Source organism: Atractosteus spatula (genome assembly GCF_055471065.1).
Source record: "Atractosteus spatula isolate fAtrSpa1 chromosome 10 unlocalized genomic scaffold, fAtrSpa1.hap1 SUPER_10_unloc_5, whole genome shotgun sequence".
Lineage (NCBI taxonomy): Eukaryota > Metazoa > Chordata > Actinopteri > Semionotiformes > Lepisosteidae > Atractosteus > Atractosteus spatula.
In genome coordinates, this window is record NW_028296625.1 from 1,424,478 (window position 1) to 1,445,765 (window position 21,288).

Consider the following 21,288-nt stretch of genomic DNA (forward strand, 5'->3'; position numbering starts at 1 on the left):
TAAAACTGCATAAAAAAAACAACAACCCATAATGTACTTCTTTGCGGCTCTGTTTGCCCAAATCATATATTCACAACGTGAAATCTAGAAAATAATATTACGTAACCAAAATCCGCAATATGGAAACAGAACCTGTGTAATTGTTGATAGATGATGTACTCGTAACATTTTTTCAAGACGAACTACAACATTTAAAAAATGACTTGTATGTACTTGATATCTCTAATCAATCCACGGGTCCCAGCACGAAACGAAACTAAAACGCATACCGTTTCGCGCTTCTTATTAGTTGCTCAAAAGTAATTTGACCTTATGAAATGCATAATATAAACCTAGAAACATATACGTGAGCAGTACTTAAGCACTGTAGTATCGGTGTTAAGACATACCTCTCAAATACTGTAAATCAAGTTAAAAATATCTCAAGACAGATTCTGGTCATAATGAAACCATGTTTCGTGTATGTTTTCTTTAAAGTACCGAGACCAGCCATATACTGTATGTTTATGTTCCAAAATTAATATCGTTTATGGCCTTCACACGCGTTGCAGTATGCTCCTATTCTTTTTATGCTCAGCTACTAAGATTTCCCTTCAGTGGTAAAATTAGATATGAATAGTCAATACTTAAACGGGCACAGTTAAGACATTAAATATACATATACATACTGTATACAGTACAGTTTGCATACGGTAATATGTTTATGTTCCTAAATCAATCTCTTTTATGAGCATGTGAAAGGCATGGTGAATCACTGTACTTTGCATGATTGGAAACAAATGCGTGATTGCGAAATGCTGTGGTGTTACTTTTACAAAGATGGTCAATGAAAAAAAGAATGTTGACCAGGGCAATACTTTGAGTTTACACTTACAGCTTGTCCAAGGTCATTCATTATTAATACTATTAGTAATATCTTCATTAAAGACTTTGATGGCCACAGCTCAAACATGAGAGGTTGAGCTTTATTAGCTCCACCTTGCGGAAATTCCGGATACTATTATTTTGCTTGTCATATTATAGGAGAATTTATGGTAACTCGCGGTATTTACCGGTAGCTTGCGGTAGACTGCGTACAGCGTACCGCAAAATAATGCGGTATCGCCCGCGCATTTTGAATGGCTGCATCTGTAGTGTCTATTTGTGTATTTGTGAGTCTGTGAGTGTATATATGTGAGTGTGTGAGTGTCTTATTGTGTGTATAATTGTGTGATGTGTCTGTGAGTGTAAATGTGTGTGAGAGTGTAGGTGTACAGTATATCTATCAGTGTGTGTGAATGTGTGTGTAGGTGGGCTTGGGTTCCACTGATGTGTCTGACAGAAGTGACCCATCAACAGGTGTTGAGTTCCAGAGCCGCTTGCAAATAAAAAGACTTTCTAGAGTCCAGGGCAATGTCCAGAGAGCTGTGAGTTCTCTGTTTTTATCAGTATTAGTAATAATGACAGAAGTAATTCCCACGCAAATGATTATTAACCAAAACAGACATCAGAAAATATCGCCTTTGCAATGATGTCACTCCTCTTCTTCATGAATTTTCTTTAATGACAGGACATTTCTCTGTCTGAGTGCCTGCTGCGAATAGTGTGACAAGCCATTTCTTTCCAATATTTTCTAGTTCAGTTATTTATCGCATACAAAATATTATTTTACCTGCAAAGTCACAGTGAAACTACTACGGCGAATGAACTTTTTATGGGTGGAAAACGTTCAAAAGACTTAATGCTCCAGGGAAAGCTTGAACACACAACCTCATTATAACTCCACTGTGCACAGCTACATGCATACCACACACTAACCAACTGTGCCACTGGACCTCTGTAAGGCAGGCTCCTACACCAAATGTAAAACTGGCACAAACGTAGGGCGAAACACGGGGTTTTGGCTGTGGATACATCTCCACATGGGGGAAAGGGACAGTCAAATAGTAAGGAAAATAAAAGAGAAGGAACTGAAATATACAGTATGTGCTCACTGTAATGTAGGAAGAGGTGGTCAACAAGCAAAACAGCTTTGCGGATAATGTGAAGCGACATTGTTTTGTGTCAATTAGCCCATGGATTTTGCTTCATGTGCCTTAAGCTGTGCAATTTGTATGATTGTTGAATGAGATTGGTTTCTTCACAAGCCCGGTCAATTGCCAGTGGAGAGCTTGACGACGCACACCTTCATGAAGACTCTCTTTAAGATGATCACACCTTTCATTGTCAAGTCGCCTCCTTTGCATACAATAGTAGCACCAACACTAAGAGAAAGGATGAGAAATGGCTTTTATCAAGTGATTGCAGTGTTTGTTTGACTGAGGATCCTTGTGTGCTGAACTGTGTAGTGCAGTAAAAGAGAAGGTTTGTGTCACTCAAGACTGTAACGGAACAGAACAATACAATTACAATACTTTTATGAAAGTAAATAATACTGGTGCATCACAGTTCTTATAATGGTGAAAATAGGAGCACCTTCTCTACATTTTTGACTGACGTATTTAAACGGCAAGAAATACTATCACTATGCAATTAATTAATGCAGTTGAGCTCCTCTAAATGTTCTAGTCTGATGAAACAATGTATAGAATTAGTTGACAATATCGGAATTCATTCAAATGCACAAGATTAATTTTCAGCAGCAAAAATACGCTCGAAAATATTTTACAAGAAAGAAACCTCATATTCACCCTCTACATTAACAGAGAACAGTAGGACAGTTAGTGTCACTGGACACTGCATCACAGAGGCTGATCTTTTCGGACTTCAGTGAGTCTTCCGACTTGTCGTAGCTGTTGAAGAAGCACCTGTTGAATCTCAACCGAGATTTCCTGAGAGATCATTCAGCGAGCGAGTCCTCCCTCTGGACTCCGCACTGAGCTGAAAGCTGTGCGAATTCCTCACTGTATGTCCTGTACTGTTACATCCATTCTTGTGTACGTGTTATCTTGTGTTATCTACGTGTAGAAATGTGACAAGAACACATCGAACTTTTTCCATGTGTGAAGGAAAATGCTAAAGAGCCTGAAAACTTTGAACATTTAAGTTCGCGTGCTTTATATACTGTATATTTTTTACTTTACTTTATATGCTTGGGGTGGCTAAGGATCTGTGCCTGTGGCTGGAAGGTTGCTTGTTCAAATCCCTCTGCCGGCAGAGGAATCCTACTCCGTTGGGCTCCTGAGCAAGGCCCTTAACCCCAACTGCTCCAGGGCACCATACAATGGCAGACCCTGTGCTCTGACCCCAGGCTCTCTCCTTATCTGTGTGTCTCATGGAGAGCAAGCTGGGGTATGCAAAAAGATAATTCCTAATGCAATAAATTGTAAAGGGTTAATAAAGTGATGTTATTATTATTCCTTACAGCAGAGCAAGCAAATTGTTACAAAAAACACCAGCTAATGTCCACCAGCGGAATTAACATTAATATACTGTAAGGTGCTGTTACTTGGGAGTGTTAATCTACAGATAAATTAAACAAATGGCATTTATAGCTCTAAAGTGGTTAACATAGACGTCTGTAACAGATCTTTTCAGTTCATTGCTGTTCCTCTGACTTGGTGAGCCTTTGGAATTTTAAAAGCGTTTTGCTTGCCTCTCGTGTGGTCTGTGTACCAGTCCATTAAGAGCCCCACTATCACTGTGTCGTGTGTGGTCCTACACAACTACACAGCTATCTACTGGAGTCGTCTTCTGTCCGTTGGTAGTTGAGAACAGATTTAATACGGAGCTGCGCAGAAATTTCTGTGGCAAATATCGCTGCAGAACTAGCCCGTGCACAACAACGAAGAGAAAAAGAAATACCACAGTGTTGCCCATAAGAGGGAAAAATAGAAATCAATTGTTCAAACAATTACAACATTCTTACAGTGGTCTCATGTTATTTTTCTTGCCATAAGAACAGTGGGATTGTTCAATTGTATTGTTCCCCAAATGGTTGAATAATAATAATAATGATAATAATAGTGGTGGTAGCTGATCGTTCTTGTCCGTGGCAGAGTGACCTGTGCGAATAAAGTATGTTGATTTATTCTCCACAAGGCATCACTTTAGCGTGGGTTTTAACCCATTCAGTGCTTATTTCAACTAACGCCACGTTCCTTTTTCTAGGTCTTCAAATAGTTTACAATGTAGAGGTATCTTTAGTAATAAGAAAAAAGCTGCACCTCGGAGATCCATCTCACAAAAGCAAAGACTTCTTAAAGTGCACTTATGAGCTGTAGAACCTGAAGGAGTTCTCTCTCCTAGATATTAAACGTGCAGATAATGAAATCAGTGATTTACGATTTCCGCAACCTTCCAATAAATACATCTAAGACATGTAACAAACACATTGTTCAGTTGCAGTGGTGCATTACATAGTGGAGTCATGCTGAGGTTGTGAGTTCAAGCCTCACCAGTGGCAGTTTTGCCTGTGATTTCAGCTGCAGAAACTTGCTGTTGGATTTTGGTTGGTTCTTCTGTTACTTCTTCCGCTCGATTGAGCTTTATTAATGCAGGCACACCTGCTTCCCCTGCATTTTATTTTATCGCTGCTCACAAACCAACATACTGCAGACACCTCTGATACTGTTAATGCTTGTGGGCCACGTGGTCCTGCTGTCAGCCTATTATACCATGTTCATGCGCGTCTAGAAACATTACTGCTCTAGTACAGGAGCGAAAGACTAAACGAAATCACACCCACTTTGAAAAAATCACGTTTGACAAACCATAGGATGACGAGAATGGGATTCTTTGGTTGTTTGAGTACATAAATCAAAGACACTGCGTTCAGCATATTCACATCAGGCTCTCGGACAGAGATAAACCCAGAGAAACTCTTCTCACGTTTTAATCTGTAACTGCAGGAATCAACAAATTGTTAATTATCTCAACTTCACTTACAATTTTTAAACAATTTACAAAGCCCACAGTTGATGACATTTGGCTCCGGCACACATCAGTTGCTTGGAATATCATTGTAATATTTAATTTGCTTTCCTGTCACACCACTTTTATTAATAATGAAGTTTATCAATAAACGTTTATTTAAAACATGTCATTTATTATTGATACAGTTTCATTCTGTCTTTATTAGGAGCTGTATCACAGCTAATGCATGTAAAGCCTTCAGGATGCGATGGTGAGAGTTCAGTTATCCCAGGGAGTGAAGAGAACTGAAATTTAGTAAATACATATTTTAATAGAGTGAAAATCTTCAAAGTGTTCTGTCACTTCAAAAGCAAATTACAGGAGCAGGGATTGAACCCACATAGACATTTGCTCAGTGGGCTATAATTTCGACACCTTAACCACTCAGCCATCCTGATCGACAGATTCAACTGCTCAATTGCTCAGCCATCCTGATTTCACCTTTCCAGCTCTGTGTTACACAGTTCATTGAATATATTAATTTAATAAATTTGTTATATTTTTGAATGGAATGAGACGGTACACTGGTGGTTCCCAGGGGAAAACAGGGTTATTGAGCCATTTGGTATTCTGAGAATAAATTGGGTGGGTGAATGTAACCGTGCGGTAAAGTAAAACAGTCCTCTTAGATGAAGCGCTACAAATGCAGCCCCTGAAAGTGTATAAGACTTACATTTATAGTACTGCTGACACAAATGGAGCCTCTACATCAGACCGAAATAGCGATGTGTTCGCTTAATTGTGCGTAGGATCTCCTCATGAAACTGTCTCATTCATCAGTGGAAATAGAAGCCATTACAATACGATACATGTTCACCTTCAACCCCGCAGCTGTTGGATGTGCTTGTTTTGGGACTATTTGCAATGAGTACCGAATTACGAGTTAGGTGTCCATACTGGTATCTTCTAAACTGTGAGGGACATTGGGTTATATACGAACAGGACAGAGACACAGTAAAAATCCTATATTAATGTGTCCTGCATTTTAATTTACTGATCAGATAAATTGAAATGTTCTGATTCAGAGCCCGTGCAGTTTGTGCTAATTATAACCACAACAATACCCCTGTGTCCTGAGCACCACACTGAGCACACGTTAAGCTGGGCTCTGACTTTGCTCAGCACGACTGCTTGTTGCAGTTGAGCTCAGAGCTGGAGATGATCTCCATATTCTACTGCACTAACTAGTCCGAAACTTAGTACACAGTACACACTTTCTAAATGAAGTCAGGTTGTTAAAAAATTTAACCAGCGCCCTGTCACAGAAACGTAACCCGGTCTCTCGCGCGACAAGCGAGGTTACTCAGCACTGTACTAACGAGGAGCGCTTGTCCGCAGCTGAGGGTGAGCTCAGTTTACTGTCAGCAGACATTTCCTCTTTTCCAAAGACGTTTTCGACTTCTCTCAGCTTTTTAAAGACGGTCATAAACGCTCATGAAGTAATTCATGTCAGTTTGAAGTCTGTCTCTGTTGCCTCGGCTCTTGATGAAGAAAAGCCGTGCGTGGGAGACTCCCTCTCTGAAGAAGTTTGCCGTCACCCTGCAAGAGAGAAGAGCTATCAATCACCGAGGCAACCACTTAGACAGTTAACATTAAACACGTGAAATGCGAGATGTTGTGATTTTTTCCCACTTAAGGCTTCTATCGTTTCTACTCTAACGAGAAAAAGAGTACTTATTAGAAGTACGATTTGAACAAACGTCTCCAGAGGAAACTGCGACCTGAACGCCTTAGACCACCAGCCATCTTGCCTTTAGTTCTTATAATGAATTATGTATTTTATTTCTTTCTCCTCGTTGATCATGGAATCATGTAATTAGAGAAATTTCTTTTTTCATGAGGAAAACCAGCACAAGCAAATGTAAAGTTTAGAGCAGCGCTCAATAAAAACGATCAGAAACGAAAGCGCTTATTTTGCGGATCAGTATATTCCGATACCGCTGGTTCTGCAGAAGAAATAAGAAAAGCCGGACTCCTAACACTGTGTTGCCATTAAGGCTACTTAGTTAAAAGAAAAATGTATCGTCACCTTTTTGAACGTGATTATTAGAGACCTGTTGAATCTCCACCGGGGTTTCTTGAGAGATCGTTCAGCGAGCCAGTAATAAAAAACTACTTCGCTCAATCTCTGCTGTCACTGTAAACTCGGACGTGATGTTCCACAGATGTGCAGAGTGTGCTTTTCCTCTTGTTGTATTCAAGAGTACTCGCTGTGTGAGCTCCTCACTGCGTTTCCTTTACTTTTCCTGTGATTATCTACGTGGAGTGCGGTGACAAAATAGTCTTGAACATTTTCGGTTTGTGAAAGGAAACACTAAAGAAAATACAAGTGATGAACTTTTAAAATATCAACAGTACAGCTAGAAGAGTGGAAGATAAAATACGATTTATAATGAAATTCACAATACACTTAAGGAAAACATAAACGCCCGAACAGGGACTTGAACCCTGGACCCTCAGATTAAAAGTCTGATGCTCTACCGACTGAGCTACCCGGGCCCTGGAAAACGAACGACACTGTCGGGATCCTCGTAAGTCACATGTCTCTTCTTGTGCCGAAGCGCAGTCATACCTGACCCGTCTGGAATGACCACTGACAGACTTTATCCAGAAGCGACGGCACCTCACCCAGTAGAATGAGTGAGAAATACAGCATGACATGGGGAGGTAAGGGGCTCCCACAATTAATCTTTCCTCACATTACTGATTTTTTCAATAGCATTTTGACCTTTTTTCGCATTCAGATTTTTTCGCATTTAATAAGATCTTTTAATCAACAACATTAAGAACGAAAACAAATGGAAAACTTTTTGGAACAACAATTAAAAAAAAAACTTTCAATGCCTTGGTTCTATAAGTGTGCACACCCTTTATAAAGGGAGTTGTAACCTGCCTTTTAGAAATTCTATCTCTAAACACCTTATGCAGCCTCCTGAGAGACTAACAAATATTGTTTTGAGAAATTGGCTCACACACCGGAAGGCACTAACGTTTCTCTTCGTTAGAGTATGTGAATAACTGTTTAACCCAAGATGTTTGTAATTGTGATTTTGTTAAAATTCAATAAATCGTCTATCAGCAGCAAGAAATTACTATGAAAGTAAGATTTTTTTATATCATAAACTGTAAGACATGAAGAGAGTTTACAGGTCGTATCCTTCGCTTTGTCTTTTAAATTAAGCGTTCAGGATTCAAACCTGTGTTCGGACTGTTGTGTTTCTTGAATTTCTTATAATCATCAAATGTCATTGTTTAGTCCATCAGTTTTTTTCTCAGTTGTACAATGGAATTCGCGCAGCTTTCAGCTCAGTGCGGAGTCCAGAGGGAGGACTCGCTCGCTGAATGATCTCTCAAGAAATCCTGGGTGAGATTTAAAAGGTGTCTTCTTCAACAGCCACGACACGTCTGAAGACCTCTGGATTTCCTGAATATAACATAAAATTACTTCTAATCATTTGGTAGTTAACAGAGCTAAATGCTTTAGAGGTACATTTAAAACAGCAGAGCAACACCATAGCACTTCGAGTGTGCCTGAATTTAATTGTGTAAATCTGGCTCTCTATGAACACGAGCAAAGAGTTCACATTCAACAGAAGATTGCGATGTGAGCACAGTAATATAAAGCACCTAAAGATACCGGGATCTCATACATGCAAAGCATGCCTTCTATCACTGAGCTAAATCCCCAACAGACCTATCAATGGAACTGACTTAGAGATGTGCTGATGCTCTCTGAACACAATCCACCACTCACGAAGAATGCCTACAGTTTCCCGCTTTCGCGTTTCCTTTACTACAGAGTAAATTCATAGGAATGAAGAAATAAGGAAGGAAAAATAATCGCATCGAAACTTCCAGAGACTGGGTAAAAATGAATCAGTTATTTTTATATCCAGTCACACGGGCGACGATGATTGATTTATCGACGGGGGAGTGCTTTTTTACCTCCTCACTCGACTGCCTTGATTAAACTACGCATAGAACAACAGCAGTACTGATGATTTTCATGGACCGACTTGTTTTGTACAACTCGAGTGATAAAGCCCTGTCTGCAAATATTGTAGAAGAACGAAAAAGGGCGAAACAACGCTCCAACCACAGGAATGGTAACAGGAAGGATCATGTTATTTAATATGTCCTTTGGAGATGCCTTGTCAACGCACACAGGCGTTAGAGCTGGACAAATAATTGATAGTGGTGTTTGTAAACAATCATGGAACATTATTTCTAAACCAGGAAGAAAGGAGCAGACTTAAACTTTAAGAGACAGAAACGACACCTTATCACAGCTAACATTAATTAAAATGACATCACAATAAAAGAGCGGAGCCTTGAGTGAATCAAATTAGTTTTCATTGGACGTCTGTCTCTTCATAACTTTGTAGGTGAGAGGGAGGATTGCGGAAATGTGCCGGTGTTTCTCAGAAGTGCGTTGGTGCTATAGGTGCCTTCTAAATAATTGAGCCGGGTTTGAATCCCGGTAAGTGCATCCCCAAATCTTTTCAAGAAAATCTGTGATCCGGTAACATATCTTTTGAAACTAGCATTCAAGGTAGGATACGTGTTCTTAAACACCAAAACACTCAATAAGGAAAAAGCAGATCTCTGTACACAAGACGGCAGTGCGATCTTAGAATTCCTGTGTTGTTGACGGATTCAGACTCCTTCTCAGAGGTCTTTGCTAGCCAAATAACTTTGCAGCTGAGGAAGAGCACCACGGAAAATACCAAACACAACCAGCGAGCGTGCTCTTAATGCAAGGAGCTGTTTTTTTTTTTCTCGCAATAATCATTATTAACCAAAAACAGCAGCACAGGTAGGTCGCATTTGTGATTATGTCACTTCTGTGCTTCAGGAGGTCAATAAAAGACTCTGAAAGTAGTAAAGCAAAACTGAACTCAAAATCATATTAGGAATTCTGAGCGATATATCCATACAGGTAATCCAATAAGAATGTTGAAATATTTGAATATCATCTCTCTATATATTTCGCTGATTTTTACCCGGAGTAAAACTATTGGATTGAAGGAATGCTAACCGCTGGGTTAAAATGTATAGTTGTTATTTGGAGAAATCTGTAAACTCGTGATCTTATATGTTTTAAAAGACAGCACAGGAAAAAACGACAGTGCTGATTATTTTCCGGAGACGGAGCACTGATGACCTATCCGAGCTGATTGACAAAGCCCACCCAGTGGATACTCTAGTAGAACGTCAAAGAACATTCACCATTGTATCCAAAGAAACCACAGGAGCAACATCAGGAAGCACAATCAATTCCCCTTTTAAATCTTTCCTGTAAGGTATGCTATGTGAATTCATGAAGTTAATCCTCTGATCTCTTTTGACCACGAACAAAGTATTTCTGATGGAGCACTATGTTCGAAGATTTAATAAGCTTTACCCCTACCAATGATTCGGCGTGAAGAATTAAAAGTTTCACAGACAAAAGCAGCTCACCACCACAGCCAATATTAAATGTACTTGCCGGTACACTATCATGTGCACTGCCTCAAAAGTGATCTCGGCAGATGTTGTTCCCTACATAAAGCTGAACATGCCAAAGAGAATTTATGTTGAGAAAACAAAATATTTTTTCTGCCTTGATGTTAAGCCTGTATTTTAGAAAGTCTATCTCTAAACACCTCCCGCAGCCTAACAAAAAGCGCTTTTACTGATCGTATTGCAGGTCTGAAAACACTAACATTTGGCAGCGGTGGGATTCGAACCCACGCCCCCAGAGAGACTGGAGCCTAAATCCAGCGCCTTAGACCGCTCGGCCACGCTACCTCCCTCCATGCCCCTCTTCCTCACATTGCTGGCTTGGTAAATGCCGGGGGCTTCGGCTCTTGTCGTCGGATCTAATGATATCATGACATGTGGAAGTGACTGCACCTTTATCTTCCGAGATGCTTTCAATACCACAAACACTACTTTCACCGGCACAAACAGCAATAATGAAGGAGGTGGGATTCATCCTTTGTGCTGTTTGTAGGGGCGCAACTCTACGGTGATCTACTGACTTAAAAAGCAAAATTCAAAATCCTCTGCTACTACTGTTGCTTTTTTCATAGTTTCTTCAGATCCTTCATTTGAACGTCGATTTTGAAGGATATTGATGATAATACCACATAAATTGTGGTTTTCTTGTGCTCGCCAATTTTATTCAAATACCAGCCTTTTTTACAGTTCCTTGCGTGTTTCACAAGGTATAATATCCCCCTCGCATCCTCAGCTAACATATTTTAAAATTACAATAGATTATACAGCATGCATGTTTACATTTATATTAAAATTAAAGTAAATATACCAGAACACATACAGTGCTAACCCAATAATTATTGTCAGGTTCTCCAACAAATCTGCGTTGTTATTTTAACATGTTTCAGCTGAGGGTGCAACAGGAGTATAAATTAATTTTCCCGCCAGCCATTCAAAGACCAAATTCCATGAGTGAACATTATTTTCTCAGACGTTGCCGGCATTGGACTTTGCCGGTGGTATTGAATTATGTCCACAACTATTGTAGTAGTTCCTTCTTGAAGTTCGACACGTGCAAAGCACTCGTAATATCATAGGTGTTAAAGTTCGCTGAGTCTATTCGAGTCGTGGTGTGTATCTCTGCCTATCATTGGGAGACGGGTAGCTTTTTTACACTCAGATTCCAATCTTCAATGCTTTGTGTGAGAGCTTACATAACTTTCATTTTCTCACATTTTCTGACGACTGTTCCAAAGGGGCACCCTGTCAATTCTGAATACTTTTAAAAAATCTGCCTGCATGTTTGATTATTGTCACTTCATTTCGAAAAAGTTCAATATTGATCATAACTAAAGAAAATAATGATCACGAACAAAAAAGGGATAAAGATGCCAGTCGATCTTGAATCACTGCTGGGTGACACGGGCTTCTGTTCTGATATTATTGTACGAGAAACAGGAGGAATCGCCAATCTCCTATAGAACATGAGTTGAATCAGGAGTGAGACATTTCGTATACTCGTGCATATGTCAACGCCTGACCTACATCGTAAAACTAACATTAAGTTGTCAGAGACATTCATTTATATACAAACAAGAGACAGACCAAGTAATAATTCTACATTAGTTCAGGTGGGTAAACCTGAACTAACTAACAAACCTATTAATAATTCTACATTAACGTGTCCTACACTGATCAGACTAATTGACATGGTCTGATTCAGAGCCTGTGCAGTTCGTGCTAATTACAACAACGACAGTTCTGAACCCTCATCACCGAACTGAGCACAAGTTCAGCTGTTCTCCAGTTTTGTTAGGCATGGTTTTTCATTGCAGTTCAGAGCTGGAGCTGATCTCCAGACAGTACAGTGTTTTGGGTAAGTTGTCGAAATTCGCATGAGGCTGCAGACAACTTACCCAAAGTGTTTTCTATAGCTTTCAGGTGCAGTTCATTTATATAAAAGAATGTAAGTGGTATAAACGCAACAAGCCAGACGGCAGTCGAACCTATAATTTTCTGACGCGAGGCCTGACGCGCTAGTCATTACGCCACTGACCGTGCTACTGTAGTGTTAAAAAAACACGTTTTCTACATTTATATCTATTTAAAAATCACTCTAAAAAGACAAAGGGTTTGTGTGTCGCGCTAAAATTCCGCTTCATTTCGAATGCAAATAAAAACCGTTTTGTTCCAAGAAATCATAAATTTGTCACATCCTTCATACTATACTTCTCTCTTGTATTAGTAAAGCATTTTGATTTAAACTGAACAATATATGAAAGGTTTCATCTATACACTTACACATAATAAGTATACGAATAAATACTCGGAAGAAGCCGCAGCTCAGGTATTAGAGAGATTTAAATCGGATCGGAGGATTTAGAGTCCAGACTGCAAAAAGACAGCTGACACAAGTCTTTTATAGAACCGTTTTGATTTTCTCTCCTTTGTCCCCGTGGCGTCATTGTTCTGCTCGCAGCCGAGCCCGACACACGTCTAGTTTTTGTCGCTGGGCGCACACCCTGCGGTCCATGTGGGTCCTAATACACCAGTACAATGACGGAACACTAAACTGTAAACAGGTGCCGTCCTTCGGCTGAGACGTAAAACCGAGGTCCTGACTCTCTGTGATCATTCAGGAGAATGGTGGTGGTGGAGGGGAGTCCCCATTACCTGTAAAGCGCATTGAGTGGAGTATCCAGAACAGCGCTATATACGTGTAAGCAATAATGATTATTATTATTATAATGTAAAATGCAATAAAAAATAAAAAAAAATATCAAACTTTGATTCAAAATAGATTAATGTAAAAACTGATAAAGCTAATGCTTTTTTCAGGGCTATATCCACTTTTGTTTTAAAAAGCGAAGTCTGTCGCGATTGTGAAAGTTAGAGAATGTGTACCAGCGGGTGCCTTCATATCGCGAGCGTCAGTCTCGCCCGTAGCTGCGAGAAGGTTAAAAGCGCCCAAGTGATCTGTCTTTCGTCAGAGTAATTGCCGGAGCAGTAAGACGCAGAGCACCATCCAGCAGCTGTAGACGATATTCGGGGAAGTGCTAATTCTGTTTTCAGCACAGGGAGTGAGAATGAGCTCAGTCCGGCTCCCAGCAGAATCCATCCTGGTTTGGTTACAGTGCGTCTGAGGCTCTTTGGATTGTAACGTAAAAAAAAACAATTGCTCACATCGTGTGACTTCCACGACAGGAAGAGAAGATATCACTTTAAAAAAATCAGAACTGAAGATTTGGATCCGGGGTCTCATACTTATAAAATTATTAAAATAATAATTATCAAAATATCAGATTGTGTTTCTGCAACATTTCGTGCACAGTACGCCATTTTTATCTAAAACAGTCACAACGAGGGCTTTACACGCAGTCTGGGGTATTTTCCCCTTTTATATTTTTGCCACTTTATATCGAACCTGTTATACTCCCAGAAGTGCACAGTAGCTTGTACTTAATAAAAAATGTACAATTCACCACTGGTATAAAGAGATGTGTGCCGTGTTTGCCTTTGTAAGCATTTGTTTAAAAAATAAGTTCACAATACGATAAAAACACAGAAAGCATAAACTTTATAATACAACGATACAAAATCAATACCAAATCATTATGCCAATTAAGTACCTATCCTTTGAAAACAGAGAACACCTTTATATCCACAAAAAACTTGACATTTGTATGTATTTTTGAATTACAAAGCAGACAGTGTAGTCCCTTAATTCAAAGATCAGATCTTGGCCAAAACAAGACAATCAGACGTGGGCTGAATTCGGAACAGGAGCCTCTGCTTCGTCGTTTATTGAGCTTTTGATCAATGTCTGAATGAAACAGATTCGCTTTTTTAACTCTTTGATTAAAGTACACAAAAAGCACCTTCCTTCGAGCCAGCGACCTAAGGATTCCCTGCTGATTCCGCTACACTCCTACGCTCTACCAACTGAGCTATAAAAGGAATGTCAGTATGCTCTTTGGCACATACTGCCCAATGTAGTGAAATGTTTCCAACTCGTTTCCTTAGTCTTGTTTACCTTGAATTTAAGCCACGAACCAGGATTCTACTGTATAATCTTCCAGGGATATTATAAAATGTTTGATGGGGCATCAATCATTCCAGGCGGAAATTGACTCCTTTTTTTTCTCGAGGGATCATATTAAACATTTCATTAGTATCGAGAGGAGGATCACCATGAGACACAAAACAAAGAGTTTCTTTCTGTCTTTATTATAAAGTAGCGTTTGTGCTACATTAATAATATTTTCGTGGAAATAAAGAAGTTGTAAATTACTGTAAAATTTATATTTGAATCGAAATGTGGTTTTGAGTTAAATATTAGCGTGTTCATGTAATTAGTTTGTCTTTGTCATTACTATATATATATATTGCCATGTTACTAGAATTTGTAACTAAAGTTTACTAGTTGTGTTTTTTTATGATGATTAGACATTTGTTGATTACAATATTGTATATAATCTACAATTTGAACTACATATTTTTCAGGTGTGAATAATTGTATATTTTAAGAATACATTTCTAAAATAAATCATTGGCTTTATTTACTAGTTTCTACACCTATAAAAATCTTTCTTTGATGTATAATAGACCTTTAACTATATATGTATTATAGTCTTCTAAATTTATCCGTATAATAGAACTCCAACCATTTATGTATAATAAACATATAATCATAGATGTCTAATTGACGTATAACGATATACGTATATTAGAATTTCATTCTAGACCACTTACGGAGCACATTTACACGTCTAAGGTATGCGTTTAATAGTCGTATATTCTACATCTTTTGCCCACTGGGATGTGCCGATTTTAACTTAGCAAACCAAGATACATATTTTCTAATGAAGCCTTTCTTAAAAGACAGTTTGTTTCTCGAAAGCGTGTTATGTAAAAAAAGAGAAAAACAAAAATATATGGATGACAATCTTTCAAAGCTGAAGATTTTACTTTTGAAAAATTGACATTTTATGTATGCAGATGCATTCGCTGGTTTTAGTACATTGCTGTACTTCCTGAATCATTTTCAGTATTATAAAGTGGGTGTAGATTTTTCTTTCAGGTTAGGACGCGAGTGTGTACATGTGTTTGATTTTCGTTTCACTGATTCTCATTGAAGATTTGGGAATTAACGACGAAAGAATCAGTTGCCTCGGAAAGCAGAAGGTTTGGTTCTCAACGATATTGAAGACACGCCCATGTAGAGCAGCGGGTGATGTTTTGTACTATAAAAGACCAAGTGCTCAAAGTGACGTCTGCGTTTACCGTTTAGACTTTTCATCTCGGGCGCACTTTTAGAAAGCAAAGATAGAGCAGTTGTGTTGAATCACCCCATGACGAGTGGCGCAGCAGAAGCGTGCTGGGCCCATAACCCAGAGGTCGATGGATCGAAACCATCCTCTGCTATGTACACTTTATGCACGATTGATAAGCACACCATCAGTTTAATGAAGTGCATTAAAACTGTTTTTTTCTCTCATGTGTATGCAAGGTTTACACTTAAGGTACTCTTTCATCTTTACCAATAGCAGATGCCCAAGTGTATCTTTGGTTGTTCTGCGATCCTTCATAGTTTCCCCAATTCCTTCAAATGAACATCCATATCAAAGCAATTATGTATATATATTACAATTAAGGTACATATTAAAAATATCAACGCACATTTGTATAATGCTCATTTAATAATGATTGTCAAGGATTGTCAAGTTCTCCAACAAATCTGTGTTCTAATTTTAAAATATTTTTGCTAAGGATACAACGGGTGTATAAATGAATTCTCCCAACAGCCAGTTAAAGAAAAATTCCACACGTGAAGATGGTTTTCTTGGACATTGACTTAGGTACTTAATTGTTTACTTGTTGTAGTTGCACACGAGTAAAACACGAAGATTTCCTGCAACATTCAAGAGGGTTTGCGAAGAAATCCCTTCAATTTTAAGCGGAGATTATGTTTACATCATCACAATCTGAAGCGCATCCCTGAGTGCGTTTGACCCACCAGCCCTTTGTTTAACAGCTGCACAAGGACACATTCCCGTTGCTTTTCACAAATCACTGGCATTTTTTTGCAGCATTTCTTCTGTCCTGAGAAGCAAGATTTGTATTTTATCTTTCAGAAGTTGTATGAATTTCTTGAAGTTCAGAAACAACTTGTTCCAGAAAAGAAATGAACACTTGCTTCAAAGTAAATCAAGACGTATGTGTCTCCTGCTGTATGTGCTCTTATCTGTCCATCTCTCTCTCCTCTTCTCTCACTCTGGCAGTCTGTGCAGAGTATCTGAAGGAGATGTAACACCACTTGGAAAAGAAGAAAAATTCTCAGGAAAAATTCTCAGGAAAATTCTCAGGCAGAATAAAAAATCATTATTCTCTTCTCAGTCAGATTCACAGCTCAGACTCACACTCAGACAGGATCTCAACTCCGTACTGCTCTCTATCCTCACAATCCAGAACCAGAAGATATTCAGACAATCAGTGCTGCTACATGAACAATATCAGACAGAACAGCCTGGACTCATGTCACATTTCCCCCTTTTATCCTTCCTCCCAGCCCTCTTAGAGACATAAAAGAGCTCCTGGTTCTCCTCTCTGTGAACTTGGCTCAGGGGTCACTGAGCTGGCAGTTGTGGGCTCTGATCCAGGTCGAAAGCAAGAAGGTTTTATTAACGCATTCCAGGACTTCCAGCCCTTCAGTATTACTTTCTTTACTGTATGTCAGCCTCCCAAAATGTTTATAAATGTTTTATAACACATATGAGTGTGGAATTATCTTATTATTTATATATAGTATTTATGTAATAAACACCAATAGTGACACTATGATCAGTATATTGATTATTTGTAGCCGATGGTCCGATGGTCGTGTCTACAATAGTGACCATTTGACCAGTCTGTAGCTCTGAGCAGTGAGACTCAGATCACACAGAAGACCTGTGTGTGATTCCATACCAGCCCTGGGATTCAGCTACTCTCACAAATGTCTCATAGACCGTCTTATAAATTTACAATTAGATAAAGTCATGTAACAGTTTTACAGATAATTTAAATAATCAGACAGCAGTTTTGGCAGTGGATACATCTCCACATGGGGGAAAGAAACTGAAATATATGTGCTCACTGTAAAGTAGGAAGAGGTGGTCAGACAAGCAAAACAACTTTGCAGATAATGTGAAGTGACATTGTTTTGTGTCAATCAGCTCACAGATTTCACTTCATGTGCCTTAAGCTGTGCAATTTGTATGGTTGTTGAATGAGATTGATTTCTTCACAAGCCCAGTCAATTGCCAGTGGAGAGCTTGCCGACGCACACCTTCATGAAGACTCTCTTTAAGATTTCATTGTCACGTCGCCACCGTTGCATACAATAGTAGCTCCGACACTAAGAGAAAGGATGAGAAATGGCGTTTATCAAGCGATTGCAGTGTTTGGTTGACTGAGGATCCTTGTGTGCTGAACTGGCCTCTGAAGAAAGTGTAGTGCAGTAAAACAGAAGGTTTGTGTCACTCAAGATTGTTACAGAACAATACAATTACAATACTTTTATGAGAGTAAATATTACTGGTGCATCACAGTTCTTATAATGGTGAAAACAGGAGCACCTTCTCTACATTTTTGACTGAAGTATTTAAACGGAAAGAAATACTATCACTATGCAATTCATAAATGCAATTGAGCTCCTCTAAATGTTCTAGTCTGATGAAACAATGTATAGAATTAGGTGACAATATCGGAATTCATTCAAATGCACAAGATTAATTTTCAGCAACAAAAAAAGTGCTTGGAAATATTTTACAAGAATGAAACCTTACATTCACCTAAATAAACATTCACCCTCTACATTAGCAGAGAACAGTAGGACAGAAGGTTAGTGTCACTAACTGCGTCAGAGAGGCCGATCTCTTCTCCCTCATTATGCAGGCTTACCCACTCATGATGAACTGTCCTCCAGCGATACTCAGCTGCCATCATCGACGTTCATGTACATATCATACCTTAATATGGCACTGCGTTACAATAATTTGATCAAAACAACTGGTGAAAAAAAATAATCAAATATTTCTTAACTTCTTTTAGTAGATAAAGACTTTGTCCAAAAAAGAAGCATTTATACCTTTACTCTCCTACCAGCCCTTACAAGTCACCCAGTTTTTAATTTAGAGCTGGATTAAAGCTCTAGTCTCTTTGGGGGTGTGAGTTGGAATCCCACTGCTGCCAAATATCTCCAACTATCTCAGTGTTAAGAAGCAAAAAACACACATTTGCTGCAGAAGGAACAGGAGAATTTGTGCCATTCAGCCTTATAGCGTGATGTCATTTTCTCATTCTCATTTTTAGATGCTTGTGATCGAATCTATGATTATTATGAGTGTGCCCTCCATAAAGGTAGCACAGATATAACGTGCCAAGTTTTCAGAGAATCATATTAAATACAGGTCAGAAGAAGGCGACAAAGTGTCTGCTAGGCAGTTCAGCGATTTCAACGGTGTTCTCTGTTGTTTAGGTCCAGAATGACACCCGTTACAACCAGGAAACACACAGTGTCAGGCATCAAGAAGACTTCCCAAAACCCTGATCCTCTCCTTGATCTGGTAATGGCATCCAGACATTTCCTGCAACAAAGCCAGCATACAGTCTTCAACAACACGAGTGAAAGGCTAATTCCCAACCTTTGCAATCCTTTGCAAAGAAGGACCGCATGTGCTCAGTGTTAAATGCACTGTTCATTATTATTAATAATAATAATAATAATCTTTACATTATATAGTGCCTTTAAAGGTGGCATTTCAAAGTGCTTTACAGAATGAAACCAATAAAGTTAAAAAAATACACAAGATAAGCAGGATGAGAATACACAGTTAGAGGAGACAATAGATGGTGGTATTAAATACAGTAGGAACAGAGGGGTAAAGAATAGTTCATTAAAGGCTCTTCTAAAGAAGAGGGTTTTGAGTCTGGATTTGAAGGAGTTTAGAGAAGGTGACTCTCTGATATCCTTGGGGATAAAGATCCAGAGCTTTGGGGCAAAACAGGAGAAGGCCCTGTCACCCATAGAGTGTAGATGGACTGGGGGACAGATAGGAGACCAGAATTAGAAGAGCAAAGGTTGTGAGGTGGGGAGTAGGGCGATAACCCAGACAGGTACTGAGGTGCCAACCCATGGAGAGCCTTATAGGTGAGCATGAGGATTTTGAAGTTGACAGGAAGCCAGTGCAAGGAGTCCAGGACAGGAGTAATATGATCACAGTCCAGTGCTAATTTCTTTCTTGTGGCTGCTGGTTCATTTTCAACTGTGGACTCTTAAGAAGTCCTTTATTTGACTTGATCAACACCAATCCCTAGAGGATTTCGAAAGGTTGAATCAAAATGATACATGACTCTGGTGGGACTCGAACCCACAACCTTTTAATGACTTCATTCTATCAAGCCCTAGGAGTCCAATGCACTCTCAGCGCCAAACCTGCTAAATGTTATCCACAACTTCAAACACCTGTTAGAAACGGGCAACTGCAGTGTTACGCCTGCTGGCTCAACAGATAATCCTTTTCGAAGTTTAAGGAGAGGATTTCTTTGTTAATTCAATTAAACGTTTCAGAAATGCTGAACGATTGATGTGTTTCGCGCGCAGCACTGGCTCTCCTTTGCTTACAAATATTTTTTTTTACACCAATTTACTCAACTACGATTTTTGCTGAGCATTTTGTTTGATTGCTTCCTATTGTATACTGCACTGATTTCTGTATTGTTCAATTTCCCTGTTGATTTTAATTTCTTGTTTTCTAAGACAATCAGACCAGCTGTTCTGACCTTACCTTGCACTGGAGCCACTCTTTTCTTTCCAAAGGCGTGGAGAGAGATGCTACTGCAGGCAACACCCCATGAGAAACATCATGAGCATCTTTAAAAGCTCTCTACCTGCCCGCTCCCCACACCGACGTGTGTGAGCAGGGATTTAAAGGGACATTCTGAAGTGTAGAAACATTTTATCGTTCCGTACTTTTTCTGTGCAGTTAGTTCTCCTTCAACTCCGCCCAACAACAGAGGTCGTTTTTAATACGGGAGTAAAGGCACATTGCACATCAGCAAAACATCACGTACGGGTTTAGGGAGAGCGACATCAGTGATTGGAAGGTTGGAAGTTTCGGGTCACTTTTTTATTATAGATTCAAGCAGCCCTGAATACCTTTTCAAGAAACATTTCAGAATCCCAGTCACATCCAGTATGATTTCTACACAGGTCTACAGTATACAATCAGAATACTGTTTGTGCGTTATATAAAACACACCGCCCAAAGCATTTCTAAAACAGGAGTTACACGTTTCTGAATGCGCCCTCCTTTATAAATCAAATAAAAGGTCTGAAGCCTGCTCCAAAAAAGAACTATATTCAGAGCTGACAAAGAAGTGATAGGAAACATCTCGGAAAATGAAGGTGCAGTCATTTCCACGCGTCTCACAAGAGCTGAACCCACCCGGCGTTCTCTGAAAAAGTAAGGTGTTGGGAGTGTGGCTGGGTGGTCTAAGGTGCTAGTTTTGTGCTCCAATTTCTTTGCTGGGTTAGGTTTGAATCTCGCCTGTGCTAAGTATTTGTGGGTTAAGACCTTCCTTCTATTGCGAGTTCAATGGGTAAAAGCTTTGCTTGACAGTCTGTCGAGAGACTGAACTAGGTGTTTCAAGATAGTCTTTGTCAGCTTAACATCAAGGCATAAAAAAGCCTAATTTTGTCTTCCCAACAGAAAAGCTCTTTGGTCCCTTCAGCGTTATGCAGGGAGCAACATCTGCCGTGATCACTTTTGAGTCAGTGTGAATCGTAGTGTGCCGCAGTTGTTTTTAAAATTGGTTTTGTAGGCATGGTACATTTGTCTGTGAAACTTGAATGCTGTTCTTTTTCATGCCTAA

General features: G+C 39.3%; 2 non-coding genes across 2 annotated transcripts; both read right to left on the reverse strand.

Moving 5' to 3' along the window:
• Positions 1–7,319: 7,319 nt before the first annotated feature.
• Positions 7,320–7,392, reverse strand: trnak-uuu (transfer RNA lysine (anticodon UUU)). Its single transcript has one exon. It is a non-coding gene; the product is annotated as a tRNA-Lys (tRNA).
• A 3,209-nt stretch (positions 7,393–10,601) lies between these two features.
• On the reverse strand, positions 10,602–10,683 carry trnal-uag (transfer RNA leucine (anticodon UAG)). Its single transcript has one exon. It is a non-coding gene; the product is annotated as a tRNA-Leu (tRNA).
• Between the last annotated feature and the right edge of the window lie 10,605 nt (positions 10,684–21,288).